Source organism: Struthio camelus, chromosome 14 (genome assembly GCF_040807025.1).
Source record: "Struthio camelus isolate bStrCam1 chromosome 14, bStrCam1.hap1, whole genome shotgun sequence".
Taxonomy (NCBI): Eukaryota; Metazoa; Chordata; class Aves; order Struthioniformes; family Struthionidae; genus Struthio; species Struthio camelus.
In genome coordinates this window covers 10,233,493-10,247,197 of record NC_090955.1, presented here as the reverse complement: position 1 = coordinate 10,247,197, position 13,705 = coordinate 10,233,493, and positions in this window count along the sequence as shown.

Below are 13,705 nucleotides of genomic sequence, written 5' to 3'. Positions count from 1 at the left end.
CCTTTTATGAGCTATATTACATCTGTTAGCACTTGTTTTAATTAAAGTTATAGCACAGCATGCAGTTCAGTTAAACAGTGCTCCAAAGCTCCATTCAGTTTTCAGAGAAAACTAGTAAGTCCCAGTTGCTTTTTTCTATCATTCTTCACATGTTGTGCTTTAGCATGCATTATAAAAATGTTGATGGAGGATTATGTATCTCAGGAGAGGATAATGGGACGTGGAACTTCCTGCTTCTATGTTATTTTTCCGATTTAGTTCAGGTTCTTAAGTCATAGACCTATCTGACGTTTGACTGCAGGCTTGAATGTCTGCAGTAAACGAACAGGTGGTCTTAGCTTCCACGCTAGAGAATTATAAGGCCACCTTACCATTTTTAGATCCCTCATTGTCAATCTCAGCAAAAATACGAAAGTACTGATTGGTGTGTAGGGCTGAAAAATGCTTGCTGCCTGCAACTACGAGTTAATTCAGGTCTATATGAGAAACCAATTGGATGGCACTTGCTTGTACAGTGCCTCTCCTGACTTTTACTACGACTTTCATCCTCAAGGCTATCAGCCTAAAAAATTGTATCAGAAAAAGGAAAATCTGTTTTTAGAGAATGCAGTGGCACAACCGTTTGTTACAGCTGTTTTGATGTGTCTCTCCATTGACATCTAGTGTCCATATAGAAAGATCTTTAGATTCCTCGCAAGTATGTTGGCAATATTTGTTTCTAAATCTATAAATATTTTTCCATGCATAGTTATTAAGCCCTCTTGTAAGTAGTTATTGAGACCTCACATTAGTGGTGAGACTGATGGTGAAAATACAGGAATCTTGTAACACTTAACATTTTTTGATAAGCAGTGACGTACATAGCTCATGCGTACTAGTCTTCTGTGTTCAGAGCGTTTCCTGAAATCTTTGCAATGCTTTGTAGTTCAAAAATACTATCCTTTTAAAAGTTATTCTGTGAATACCTGTAAAATACTTTGTCAGTATTATTTTTAGTCAGAGTGTACAAGCAATTGTGAACCAATAAATATTCAATACAGAATTTAAGAAATATTATACTTCTACAGTCAAGCATTGCTCTAATTTTATTTTATTAAGCAAGAGTCTTTTTCAGTGATAGAAGCCTCTGTCTTCTTTATGCTCCATTAGATCACTTAAAGCTATGTAATGAAGTATTATTTTTTATCTGCTGCTACTTTTGCAACGATGACATGTGATATTTTCATATTTATCTATAATTAATGTGGTGGAAATTCTAAGTTATTACCAAAAAAATTTACTATTTTGCATTTTCAAAATCTTGAACAGTGGCTGTGAGCAATTAATCATGTTGTTATTATATTCTTTGAAGTTCTTTCTCCTGGCTGCTACTCCTTCAGTCAGCTTTAAGTGCTTTTATTAGGGCCGCATTCACGGGAGCTATGTTAGAATCATAGCCCTGCCATGCTAGGTACTACATCCATATGGAAAAGCCCGTCCCTGCTCTGAAAACTTTCTGTATGTTCATATTTTGATCATTTCCATTGTTAGAAACTGTTTTCAAGAGCAGTCATTTCAAATCAGTTATTTTACGAAGGCTTAAAAAGATTTGTTGCTCTAATACTTGATATGTATCATCTCTTTGATCATGAGAAAAAAGTCCATCCAGTGAAGAACTTGTGATCAAAATATGTAATTAATATACAGGTATAGATATTAACTTCAGATTTACCTAGCAAACGTGTATATTGGGTCTCTGACTTCCAGCGCTCAAGAGGCTTAAAACCCATAAGATTCCTGGGCTTGGTCTGCCATTTTGTGGGAAGATCAGACTGAGTTGGGGGCTAAGGTTTTCTATATACTCTTTATTTTGTTCTTGTAAACGTTAAAGTTGCGATCCTAGCTTTCTTGTTCTAAAGCTAGTGTATGCTACAGATACAGAACTCACCCTCTGAACAGAGAAATAGCTTCAGTTGCCCAGCAGCAAGCCCTCTGGGCAGCTGAGTGTGCTGACAGGCTGGGATGGGAGAGTCTCACAGCCTTTCAACCAACAAAATTTAGTGATGAATTATGGTCTCCATTGACAGCCTCCATTGACAGGTCCTGGGATGTATACGCGACACAGCTCCTGGACTCCATCATCTCTTACCAGTGCTTTTATGTTTCATCCCTTTGCCCAACCTTTCCTCTGTAGCTTATAAGCTCTAGAAGAGCTTTCTCTTACTCTTGATTTGGTGATACCACACACAATGGGGCCCTGTAGGCACTGCTATTTTTTACTACTACTGTTTAATAATAAAGCCTTTGCCTTGGAATGACAGGAAACCTGCTGAAAAAGAGTTAGAACAGCCTTGACCCTTTTCTTTGAAGGTCAAAGGAGGATGATACAACATTTCCTACACTCTCTGGAAAAGCAGCTGTCATCGTTTTCTGTGACTGACAAACATTTCTCCTCTTCTTCCTTTGTCTGTTCTACATTATTTTAAAAGACTCATTACATTAGCCCAGCTGTCAGACAACCTGTATTGAAACTGCCTGCTGAATCAAGCAATTGGTCCAGAATAAGAGTGAAAGCATCATTAAAATGCATCCTGCTTGGAGTATTCATAATTTCAATTTAAAGTAAAACAGGTAGGCTGGTGATCATGAGGGATGAAGGAATGTGATAGAAGTAATTCATTCAGAGCTGTGCATTAGCATGGATACTGGCAAAGCTTTAGCAGCAGCCTGCCAAAGTCTTTAATTTGAAACTGCTTTCTAGTGAGAGTTAGGAATCTTTGCTCATATCCGCCCTTGCTGTGATCTTTGGCCACCCTGACATTTCATCCTTGGTAGGACTCAGTGCTTTCAACAAGCCCAAGTTCTCCATACTGTCAATGAAAGGAAGCAGCAGCTGCAGCCAAGAGCATCATGTTGCTACGGCAACACATCCGCACATCCCCAGGGACTGCGTTGCCTCGGTGACATCGGCCGGCAGACACTGCTGGATCAAATTGTCTCAAAGCAGCTGCCCCCCGAAAAGCAGGGCAGCCCTGCCCCTGAGGAGAGAACGCTAAACAAGCAAAGGTGATGGCCTAATGAGTGTAGGATCACATGTTCACAGCCTATTTTGGGATTTGGAGAGGGTGACTGGTGTGCATATTTCTTTGCAGGTAGAGAGTGAGACAAGGTTACTACCAAAAGGAGCTTACCGTTTCATGTGTTAAGACAGCAGGAAAAGACAATGTCAGCAGGAAGGGATTAGCTGAAGGGAGCAGGGGCTGAGGCCATGGCTCTTGGTTTATATAATCAGAACTTGTAAACATATTGCAACATCAGAAATAATTGGAGAGCAGAGTCACTTGTTACATTATGTATCTATGAATGGAGATAACCTTATATGTCCATTTAGGATAGACCAGTGTTGCATCGTGGTGGATAAACATTATGTGTCTTGTAGGTAGAGGATTAAACATTGGTTTACATAGGCAAATGCCTGTGTTAATACAGTCAGGCATACAACCACCCACTCGTGCAGCAACCAGACCCAACTGGTGGGAAAATGTTGACAAGTTTTCAGGAGTGCGTAGACTCTTTATCACAATGGTGATCATGGAGATCACCAACAAAATCATCCTGTGGACTTTACCAGAGCCACTTGTATAACTGCTAATAGGTGGAAGGAGTTCAAAATTTTATGCATAGACATCAATTATCTTGAGTGCTTGAAGAAAAATTTCAGTAGCAGGAAGGTGGTAAAGGACAGAAGAACTTAAGCAAAAAGGCAGGTCATTTTTCTGTTCCTGTTGTAGGAATATTTTTTCTCTTCACCCTGTGGTACTAAAAAGCCTCTTGCCACTGTACTTAGCTCTTGAATAAACAGCATCTCTTAAACTCAAGCCTCTGTGTGCTGTTTTGTGTTAGCTATGCTTTGCTTTTTCTGCTTTTTTTTAGCCTTATCCTGATTCTTGCAGAAGAGCTTAGCCTGCTTTAAGGGGTCTAGTGTTACTTTCAGTCCCTGGAGACATCACTATATGCTGTAGTGTTCCTGTTTATAAATAAATATTGCCTGTACTTACAACTATATTCTTATTATTTGGCTTAGCCTTGTACTTCTGATACTGGCCTTACTTTCTCTGAGCCCCTCTTTGTGCATTTTCAGCAAGACATTTGCTGTCTTTATTCTCACAATCAAAGCCATGGTTAATTGTGTTTATAAAGGATTCCTGAACTGTGAGAAATGTTTCCCAATGTGTGGTTTTACATCATTTAGCCATGAAAGGATGCTGTTTTCCCTAATCTCTTACTGCTTTTTTTTTCTGACTCTGGTTATTGCATCTATAGCCTTGGGATTCACATTTTCCTTTCGCGTTAAGAAAAGATCCAGCCTTTCCTTACTCTCTCCCAGCTGAATCTCACATCTGGTTCCTCCTTTTTTTCTTTGCTCAACTATACCAGCTCTTCTTTTGGCTTCTGTAAATGCAATCTTGTCTCATTTCCAGATTAAACTCTACCACAATGCTCACTTTCCTGGCTCATCATTTCTACCACTTTACTTTTCTGTGCCTTTTCTCAGTCTTCCCTCTCTTCCCCCTGCATACACATTTCTCACTGTCTCTTTCAAAATCCTTTATAACCTGTCTTCAGCTGATTATTCACAGAGTCTATCAGTAGTCATTCTGCTGATGGTGTCCACCTTCGCTGTTTCAAGCAGGCGTTTCAGGGCTTTCCCATGGCTCTCTATCACAACTGGGAAAGGCTGTCTAGAAACACCTGCAAAGATGGCTGGTGCCCTGAGACCAACGTGCCTCATCGATACCGCGTGCTCCCATCTGCTGGATACATTCAACTACCGTGTTTTGTCTCATTCTTAAACTCAAAATGCCTTGGGGAAGGGACTTATCTTTTCTTCTGTTCAGCACAGTGAGAACCTGAAAAATGAGAGCCCCCTAAGCAGAATGGCACTGCTGGTCATACATCCCAAACCTGCACATTGGTGATTCTGATGTCACCTCAGAAGCTGCTTCTTTCCCAAGGTGATGCTTCGTGTTATTTACAGTTATGCAAGGGGGAGGGGGTTCCCTTTCACATATCAATTCCTTGATATTTAATTTGCAGTCAAGAAAAAATTATAGGCAACATGTAGAAAAACAGTGGTTCCTCTCTTTAAACCCCTTTAAAGGTGGCCATTCTCTGACTCACAGCCAATGCAAACCTGTTGGAAAAGACACAGCTGAGATCTATTTAATTGCTTAGAGGAATCTAAAAGATAATTTAATGTTCAAAGGGCTATTGTGAATTATTAAAGCAAGCACTCTGCCTTGCTTAACTCAGTCAGGTCCTCCTTCAGATTTTGAGAGTTTATTTCTGTTGGCCACCCAGAGCAGTCTGTAATGTGCTAAATATAAGTTTGTCGATGAAATGGGAAGATAGCTAGCAAGCTCTACTTTTTCTGTCTATTTGCAGGAGGCTCTCAGTACAGAGCATATGCATCGCAGGTGTTTCTTTGTTCATATTTAATGATACGAGGAAGAAGAATGTAATTATGCCTTGTTTCACTCACTCTCCTCCCCACCTCCAAGTATTTGAACTCTCTGAGATAAAGGCAAGTGATAATGTAGCTTTTCTGACAACTGAGTGCTTCCCAGAGGCAAATCAGAAGTGCCTCTGCCCGGATCATTCAACATTGTGCAGTTTCTATGTGACAACTGCTTCACACTGAGCAGTCTCTCATTTAAAGGAACACAGCCGGTCTTTCATAGTCTTTTATTGTACAGACAATATTTCAAGTACCTAAAATTGATCAAAGTTTGAAGTGCAGCGTTTCATGTTTGTTTTCCTTGTGTGCTTGACAATCCCATTGGGTATTGCTAGCTTCACTTTTTCCCCTGACTAGTTGGCTGATTTCTTCCTACCTGAAAACCCTCTTATGCATATTATTAGATGTGAGGGTGCCCCATCAAAATGGGGCTTGGCTAGAAAATGGACACTCTTTCCAGTTAGTCATTTTAGAAAAACTGGAATTAATGTGACTAGCAAGAGGCCAGGTTAAGCAGGCTACCTGGAGCTTAAGGTCTGTACAGCGAAGTAAACTGACTGTTTTATACTCTAAACCTATCAACCCTTTTTAACGCACAGCATAGGGTTACAAAGATCTGCTGCCAAAGAAACCTAGTGAGAGACTTTAAACAAGGGAAAATGTGTTCCAGCTGCTTGGGATCAAAATCCAAATCTCAGACATGCAAACGAATAGCCCAGATTCAGAAGCCAATAATTAGTTGCTGAAAAATACTGTGGCAAATGTGAAACCGAGAAAGGGGTGGGAAGCATGAAAAAAAGGGACAAAAGATTGGAAAATGCCCTTGCAGTAGCAAAGATGGAGCTAGAACAGAGGATTTGGATATGTGAGGAACCAGGTTATTTGAGGGGTTATTTGAGAGAATTTATTGGCAGTTATCAAGCTGCACAGTGGCAATGCTGGTGTTCGGAAAGAATGTAACATGAAGCTTGGTTTTAATTGGAAAGACCATGTTTCCATTACAGTTTTGTTCCATTTTTTTTTAATAAAAAAGGAAAAAATACAGGGAAGATGGGTGCTTAGGGCAGAGGAGGTTGGCTAAGATGAAAAGAAACCCCCCAAATAACTTCAATGATGAGAGACACTCTAAACATAAGGACCAGTGCCAGGTTTCCACAGTGCGAAAATGTGTCTGGGAACAGCAAAGGGCAGTTGCCTCCCCAGGGAAGGGGAGTCAGGAGCTGAGCACTGTACCAAGGCCGACAGCGGCAGCACCTAGGGCTCCATCCCATGCTGTCGACTGGTGTCAGTGGACTCCAGTGTGTCGGGCTCTAGTTGTTATTTGGGAGAGGAGAAAAAGCTGAACTTCAGCAAAGTCCAGGCATTTGAAGACATAACACAGGAAATAACGATGGATATTTACACCTAGAGATCAAAACATGTTGGGACAGACATTTCTGAATAACAAGCAACTTGCTGCACAAGGAATGTCGCCCTGAAACAGCAAAGGTAACACACTTTAAGCTCCTCAAAATAACATAGTTATGAATTTGCTTTAGGCTGAGATTTTGAATATCAAAGAACTAAACAACGATGACAAAAATGACAAAACTTAAAGCAATCCACTTTTTTTATTTTACTCAAGAAGGTAATTGATTGTGTAATATACATAAAAGATCTATTTCAGCAGTTATTTTCTTCAGCGAAAGCAAAGGAAGTCATGCTGCCTTTATTAAACATGCATCTTTTCAGACTGAAGCTCAATATAAGAATAAGAAATGATGATTTCTCTCATTAAAGGGCACAGTTGCTAAGTTATTCATATCGGAGGGTTCAGCTTTTGCTCGCAGTTAAAAGCAAATGTTTTTAAAATATGTTTTTAAATAGTCTAGTACTTTGGGAAAGATAAAATTCTTTTCAGAATCTTGAACTTAACACATTTTTACAGGAAGAGACCCAAGAAATCCGGTAAAATAGATAAGGCAGCAAGCACACACTATATCAGCAATTCAGTCTTTCAGACTGCTGAGAAAAACTGCCCTTAGGAAAATAAAATTATATTTTATTTATATAGAATAACAGATTTGTTGTTAATCTCTAAATTCACAATGAAACAATTAGGCAAACCTTGGAAGTTCCTTAGAAGTCTCAAGGAATACTCTTTTGAAAACGAGTACTCTGCTCACTGAAACAGATTTAGAGAAATTAAAGAAGACTGCCTAGTACTTTCAGTTATGAATAGGAACCTCTTAATATTGTTTTTTTTTTTATGCAAAGGAGCCACTTAAGCAGTATTTAGGGCAAGGAAGCTCTTGGGAAAAAGACAGACATTAAGAATAACTAAAACAAGAGCAGGACATTAAACAGCAGTGAAATTCTTAAGATTAGAAGTACTCAGAAAAGTATTAAGAATTAATATAAGTTGAATAAGTTTATGGCATACGACAAAAAAATCTGATATTTTATGAAAATCAAATGGTGAGAACTATTGATTTGAGCATGTAGGAATTCAGGAGCAACACTTCAATAAGAAATAATCAGCAAACAATAGTTATACATTGTAGTGAAAATGTGTACTACTTTTGTTGTTTACTTACTAAAAAAACCTTTATATATGAGATTCTCAAATTAAAAAAATTACCTATATGTAACAATTTATCAGCTGTGACATCAATTAAATATATAAAGAAATAGCAAAATAAAACAACATAGAAAACAAACAAATGTAAAACCTAGTAAAGCCATGAGAAATTATGGCTTCCTAGCTGAATTCTACACAAGTATTTAAAATCCTTTGAGACGTACTTGTATTTGCATGTAGTGTGAAATGAGCTTCCAGTCTGTGAAAAAAGATACTGTCTTTTTTATCCTGAACGTGGAAACCCCCCATTCTCCTAGAGCCCTTTATGGACTCATAGGCAGTCTCATATTTTGATACAGTCTAATATCACTACTGAATCCTGAGCTGTTTATATATTTGTCCTCACCAGTTAAAATCTATGAACTGGGCTAGAACAAAGATCAAACTGAATTTACTAAGGCTAGGCAGATGCCAAGTAATATTCATAAAGCACTTGCAATAATTTATAGTGCCAGATCAAAAAGGCATCTGTTATCATTTGACACAGAGAAGGCTTTAAAAGAACAGAATGCAAGTTCCTGTTTAAAGTCCCCTCCCAGGTGAACCTTCGTCCTCAGTCCTTTCAATGATTACATGATTTAACCAAAGCTCATGCTGTCTGGGGCAGGGGAACTCTCTAGATGATGACTTTTCAGCCATACTTTCTGTGAATCTATGTGTTTATGAATCTCTGAGTTATTCCTTATGCCAACTTGAAAGCAGCTATGTAAATAATGAAATTTTACTTCCTGGTTTTATCACCGTGGTCATCCAGGTGAGGTTTCGTGCTGTAGTTAACCCTAATATTTCCTTAAAACATACATCAGAGGAAACCAATGATTTTGAGAAAATTCTCAGCTTCAAAGTAAATTTTGGCAGATTCCAAATGTTATACAGTTGCCAAAGTTCTTCCTTCAGAAAACAGTTGTGAGTAAACGTTTAACAGATTTCAAGATCCCTAGCAATCAAATTTCAGAGAAATCTAGAACAGCCATATGACTAATATGCCAAACAGCTCCTTAAACAACTAAAAGAAAAACTAACTGTAATCAAGATGAGCATTTTCCATGGATATCTCACTTTGAGATCTTATAATTATTCTTAACAAAGCTTTAGTGTGTGAGTTGAATTGTGAGTAGAAGGCAAATGAGATATGAAAAAGAAACCCAGTAATTTTATAGAAACACTCTAAATACAGTGAGCGGGGCATTGTAAATAATACCATTGCTACCAACTGAGGCAGATAAAAAACAATGGGTTGGACATTCCTCTGCTCAGAAAAATACTACATGTTTATTGATGGTGTATGTGTTGCTAGAGTACATGAATTAAATGAAAATAGACATCCTTTATAAATGTATACATATACTTTTAACAAAGAATACTCTGTGAATTTTGTACTAGTATTTTTTTTCAAATAATTAAAATTTATCAGAAATGATGGGCCAGAGGGTTTTAATTATAGAAGAACCTATAGATGAGACAGTGCTAGCCAACTATTCAATACAGAACCTTTTTGAGCATATTTAAAAATCAATACCAATTTTAGTTAACCACTCTGTCAGTGGCTGTGGGAAAATAATACAGAATAAGACAGAAAATATCAATATGTTCCTACAGAAACTATGACCTATTCACATCTGAAGTACACTTTATATCAAAAAATGGTATGTAGAACTAGAAGAAGTAAATATGGGAAAAGGAGGATCTTGACTTTGTACAAGGAGAGATTAAACAGGCTATCTGCTTAGAGAAGGACACCTGAAGGAGAAAGGACCATAAAATCATGCAGGATTTCAGAAAAGATGAAAGGGAAACAATTTATTCTCATTTCTCACAAGGTAAGAATAAGTGACAGCAATGACATCATACGGGAGATGTAAAACAAAGCAGCACATAATTAAACACTAGAACTCATTGTCACTGGATGTTACAGAGGCCAAAAATAGAAATACATTCACAAGGTGATTATATTGAAAATCCAGCTAAGAGCTCTTAAGCAAAGGTACAAATACAGCCTCTAGCTCTAAATTTCTAAACAGATGTGGATAGGCACAAACTGTGATGGCATCCTGGAGAAGTATCACTGGATACTTGCTTGGTTTCTCATGTTCTTCTTCTGTTTCACTACTGGAGGCAGAACCTTGGGCTAAGAGGGTTGTCGGTCTCGTTAAGCGAGGCACTGCTTACGCTCTCGGGTGGGATCCCATGTTTTAACATGTTCCAGAAAGATTAACTTCGTTAGCCACAATAAATTCTAGTTGATTAGGAAACACACAAAAAAAAGACAACTAATTTACATGAATCTTTGCTGATGACTCCCTTAACAAAGCAATGTCTTCAGACTGTGCTGTGGGAAGACGATATGGATAGGCAAATTATCCTGGAAGGATAGGCTTTAATCTGAAAGAGTTTTTCCACGAGTTATTAGATAAGCAGTGAAGGAACTGTTGTAGTCAATGAAATGGCTGTGCCCCTGCAGGTTTTGCTTATGCCAAAGGCCAGAATGGCAGCAGTTTGGGCAATAAAGGAGAGAAGTGGGGGAGCCATGCTTTGTCACCAATTCCTGTCTGGACGTTTTCCCTGCACACATTCTCTGCTTGCTCCTACTTCCCAAGCGAGTGCATGAGACAAGACTTTGCAAGAGGGCTGCACAGATCAGTCGCTGGGCAGTGCCAGTCTCCTGTACCAGCAAACGTCTCTGGCATTTATTTTCAACCACGCTTGAGCCTCCTAGTGTGAAAGCTGCGTGCTCAAGTGGGTCCTCACAGGCAGCACCAGCAGCATACCACCGGTGAGCTGCAGGTGACCTAAGTGCCCCCTCTTCTGCTGCATGGACACAGGCACTGCAAATGCTGCTGTAGCCTCCAGGCTCTCCCTCTGCATGGGAGAAAACCTCTGGCTCTGACCTCCCCAGGGACAATCCCTCCCTGCTTCTGGTCTTGGGTCTGTGTTTGTCGTGCTTCACCTACCAGGTGGCTTGTGTCAGACGTACTGTAGCAGTTGCTGCTGCAATTCTAATAATGGTGGAAAATGCAGAGACCCCTTATCTGTGTCCTCAGTCGCACAGGCTCAGTACCGAGAGGAAACTGAACACCTTCCTTTTGTGAGTGTTAATGAGAGAAATGCCAGGAGTTGACTCTGCTTTGCAGCTGCCTGCAAAGTTTGCCGGAACAAACAGTGTCTGTCATAGAGTGGGTAATTCCTTTAGCTGGACTCATCAGTTAGGCAGGAAAATGGGGGAAAAAAGTCAATTTTTTGTCAGCACACAAGAGAACTTGTCCATATAGCAAGGAATTGCTCATCTCAGGAGAGGCGAACATTTCATGCCCACATTGTGATGCTGACGTGTGCCTAGGTCCTTGGCACCCTGTGCAGAAGAGGCAGGACTACCTCAGGGCATCTCACCAGCATGGAGGAAATTGAACTTCGCTGTCCCAACACAGCTTCTGCCAAGTGGAGACAGACTGGAGCTAGGATGAAGAGGCTGGGAAAGCTTTCCGCACCTGTACTTGCTAGGGCCTGGTAGATAAGGACAGAGACTGCTGCATCTGGAAAAGCTCCAGGATGCTTCCATCCTTCGCCAGCTCCTGAACTTTGGCTCAGGCCGGGAGGCAGTAACTGAAGCAGATAATTGCCTGGCAGTGATTGATACAGAGTCAAGGGTGGGGGCGGAGGGATGAGAGAGGAGGATCATGTTTCAGAGGGAAGTGTTTTTTTAGGATTTGTCTATACAAGCAATCAGAGGCTTTTCTCAATCGCACTGGCTTAACCAGAGCAGAAGGGCTCACTGTAATTTTGCACCTTTTCAGCATTTCAGCTGATTCTGTTGAAATCAACTCAGGGAATAAAGATGGGTTGAAAACTGATTCCCTCACATTTGCTCTACCAGGACAGAGAGGAAGTGTTCAAGGCTAAATGAAAGTTTAGAATTTTTCAGTTTGAAGAGTGGAGAAAGGAAGGAGCAAACAACTGCCAGCAATAAATAACTATTAGGAAATAGCAAGAAAAAGTTTACGATATGCTCTCAGCATTGGGGCACCCAAAACCAAGCAGCTTAGCATTGGCTTAGATATTTCCAGTTTGTTTGCAACGTCTCTCAAACTCAGAGCAGCAACACTGCTGGATGAGCCTGTACTCAATTCTCTGATAAAGAAGGGAAGTGAGCTCATTGCGCAGATAAATGTTTTAATCTTTCAGTCAGTAATACCTAGAGTTAGCAACAGTATCATGTGTTTTAGCAAATCTACATTCAAACTGTCATCTGCAAGGGAAGTAAAGCTGATCTACAGCCTATCGCCGTAGCTTTGATACTGATCTTTACTGCCATGCTTTCAGTAAGCCTAGAGAGAACCTATGCACTGTAAACTGCTTAAACAAAACCGTTTGAATTCACAGAGACTTCTGTTAGTAAAAAGCCTATCCATCCACTGACTAAGGTTTATATTTTCAGCAGGTTTGAGATATATTTGCAGACTATTCTAACATGTTGAGTCAACGGTAATGAAAAGCGCCCTCAGTTTTACTCAGATGTCCGCAAATTAAAAATGGTTTTCCATTTCAAGCATATAGCATCAGGCCCTGCAGCCCACACCCTCACTTTCACATGCCTTTTCAGGGCACAGTCCAATAGACAGAAGGACAAAGCGCAGCCTAAAACTGGGGTGTGTATTGGGCTGTTTGGCTGTATTGGGTGTTTAAGCTGACTCTGAGTAGGCGGTCAGCACGCGGCTATGAATGAGCCCATTCGCACGGGGCTCGACTTGTCTGCAAGGTGCACCGGAGCATGGGGACAGAGGCTGGAGTCCAAGAAAGCCTTACAGCCTGCCCGGCCTGGGGTGCTGCAGGAAACCGACTGCTGCTAGGGAGACACTTCCCTCAAATTCTCTATGTTAGAAGCAAAAATCTCCAGGAACAGCTGCCAAGGGGTCTGGTTCTATTTTCAAACTGAACAGTTGAGCAACATTATTGAAGTTCTTCAGTGCATAGCACATCTGAGGGCATCAGGACAGTGCAAGAGCATAAACCGCCTCTCACCACTGAGTCAGCACGCATTTTTGTTCCTGGTCCGTACCAACAAGCAGCACTGCCATGCATTACAGTTGGAACTGAGAAGTCTGGATAAGAACCACCTCACACAGCATGCGAGGTGCCATATGAGCTGCCAGGGGCTGCAACGCCCCTGGGGAGAATATTCTGGCAATGGTAAATTATTTGCTTCAGGACCAGCTTCAAACTGCTGGCTGCCAGTTTACTGTGGGTAGTTGTTTTATCGCTGCTGGCAGGAATATCTTCAGGAATCTCAGGCCCCTGAGACCAGTGGAAAAGTCTGGAGCAATGAAGACTTACCCTCAGTAGAGGAGGATCAAGTTAGGGACTATTTAAACAAACTGGATATACACAAGTCCATGGGCCCTGAAGGGATGCACCCTGGAACAGGTTGCCCAGAGAGGTTATGGAGTCTTTACCCTTGGAGATATTCAAAATCTGACTGGACACAGTCCTGGGCAACTTGCTCTTGCTGACCCCACTTTGAGCAGGGGGGCTGAACCTGACCATCTCTGAAGGTCCCTTCCAACCTCAACCATTCTGTGATTCTGCCAGCTTCA